A 2500-nucleotide genomic window follows, 5' to 3' on the forward strand; every position below is an offset into this window, starting at 1 on the left:
TCTACCATATGCGGTGGACTTGTGAAAGGGCTAAAAATGTTTCGGCAGATGATTCAGCAAGAGATTTCTAAGATTTTGGGATATGAATTCAAGAAAGCGGCAGAGGCTTTTCTGCTGGGATGACAAATGGAAAAATTTCCAAAAGAAGATAGGACTTTAATATGGTACTTGCTCTCAGCTGCTAGGACATTGTATGCGCAGCTGTGGAAGCAAGAAAAAATACCAGAGAAATGGGCTCGGATTACAAAAGTCATGTCATGGAGTGAAATGGACAAATTAACGAGCAAACTAAGAGGCTATGATTTGGAACTTTTTAAGTTGGAGTGGAGGAAATGCAGAAGATAGGTAGAAAAAGAGTGGAAAATAAAAGGACATTGGACAATCTTTGAGGATGATGAAGATTTTTAAAATAAGAATATAACTTTCGGGTGCTTTTTATTTATTTATTTTTCTTAGCAGTTAAGGGTACCTTTAATATTTGCTTTTTTTTAAGACAATAACACTGGCGGGGGTCAAGTAACGGAGGGAGGGGTGGGGGGAAAGTAAGATGTGGGGTAGAAAGATCTTTCTTTTACTTTCAGCTTTTATAAGTTGTAGATATAGTTCCGCTACCATATGTTACTAATAAAACTGCTTATACAAAGAAAGACTCCCGAGAGAGAAAAAAACAAAAACAAAACCTAGCAACGATGAATAACCAGATGCCTGAGAGGTGTTGGGAACGCAAAAAAAAAAACAAAAAAAAAACCACGAAGGCTCTTTCTACCGCATGTGGTGGACTTGTCAAAGAGCTGAAATATTTCGGCGGTTGATTCAGCGAGAGATGTCTACTATCTCGGGATATGCGTTTAACAAAGTTGCAGGGGCTTTTCTGTTGGGGTTATGGAAAAAATCTCCAAAAGAAGATAGAGCTTTGATCCGGCACTGGCTCTCGGCTGCTAGGACATCGTACGCGCAGTCGTGGAAGCGAGAAGAAATACCAGAGAAATGGGATCGGATCATAAAAGCCATGGCGTGGAGCGAAACGGACCAATTGAGAGGCTATGATTTCGAAGGTCTTAAGATGGAGCGGAAGAAGTTCGGAAGGTACGTCGAGAAAGAGGGGAAAATAAGAGGGAGGATGACGGTTAAGTTTTTTGTCTCCTTCTTTGTTTTCAAAAGCAAGAATATAACTTCCGGTCAAGGGTACCTTTAATATTTGTTTTTCTTACACCTGTCGCCAGGGACGTTTCTCCCCTGGTCTACCGACGGCAACCGGAAGGGGGGAAACGGCCCCCGCGAGGCCGACCGTCGGTTCCGGGAGGTCGGCCTCGCCCGCGGCGTCGCCCCGGTCTCGCGGCCGGACGGCGGGACGGCTTGGCCGCGAAAAGGGGACGGCCGGGAGGTTGACAGCGGCGGGGGGACCGTCCGCGGCGCCGGCTCTCCGGGGCTGCCGGCAGAGCAGGCCGCCGCTTCGCGGGGTCCCCTTGGCCCGAAAGCGAGCGGGCCCGTCTCTGGGGAAAAGCCCGGCGGGGAGGCCTGGTCTACCGCCGGAAACCCGAAGGGGGGAAACGGCCCCCGCGAGGCCGACCGTCGGTTCCGGGAGGTCGGCCTCGCCCGCGGCGTCGCCCCGGTCTCGCGGCCGGGCGGCGGGACGGCTTGGCCGCGAAAAGGGGACGGCCGGGAGGTTGACAGCGGAGGGGGACCGTCCGCGGCGCCGGCTCTCCGGGGCTGCCGGCAGAGCAGGCCGCCGCTTCGCGGGGTCGCCTTGGCCCGAAAGCGAGCGGGCCGGTCTCTCGGGAAAGCCCGGCGGGGAGGCCTGGTCTACCGCCGGAAACCCGAAGCCGGGAAACGTCCCTCGCGAGGCCGACCTTCGGTTCCGGGAGGTCGGCCTCGCTCGCGGCGTCGCCCCGGTGCCGCGGCCGGTCGCGGGCCGGCTCCGAGCCGAAACGGGAGCCGGCCCGAGCTTTGCAGGGAGAGGGGCGCTGAAGAGTTTTCGCCGCTGGCCGCGCGCCCCCCCCCCCCCGCCGCACCGGGCGGTCGCGGTTCCGAAGGCTCCCTTAGCGCGAGAGCGAGCGGATGCCGCCGCGGGAAGAGGCCGGCCGGGGAGGCCTGTTCTACCGCCGGAGAACCGAAGGGGGGGGGGGAAACGTCGCTCGCGAGGCCGACCGTCGGTTCCAGGAGGTCGGCCTCGCCCGCGGCGTCGCCCCGGTCTCGCGGCCGGAGGGTAGGGACGGCTTTGCCGCGAAAAGGGGACGGCCCCTCCACCCTTCGAAAACGGGAGATCTGGGCATCGCGGCCGGCGGGGGGGGGCGGGGTCGGGACTTCCCCCCGAAATCGCGATCGGAGGAGCGTCCCTCGCGAGGCCGACCGGCGGTTCCGGGAGGATCTTCTCGCCCGCGGCACGCTCCCGCCATCGAACGGTCCACGGGCCCTCTCTTCCCCGATACCGTAACCGCGCGGAGATTTGTAGGGACTGGCTTCTCTCGTGCCAGGAAAGAGAACCGCCCGGACTTCCGGA

The sequence above is a fragment of the Heteronotia binoei genome, unplaced genomic scaffold (assembly GCF_032191835.1).
Source record: "Heteronotia binoei isolate CCM8104 ecotype False Entrance Well unplaced genomic scaffold, APGP_CSIRO_Hbin_v1 ptg000536l, whole genome shotgun sequence".
NCBI classification, from domain to species: Eukaryota; Metazoa; Chordata; class Lepidosauria; order Squamata; family Gekkonidae; genus Heteronotia; species Heteronotia binoei.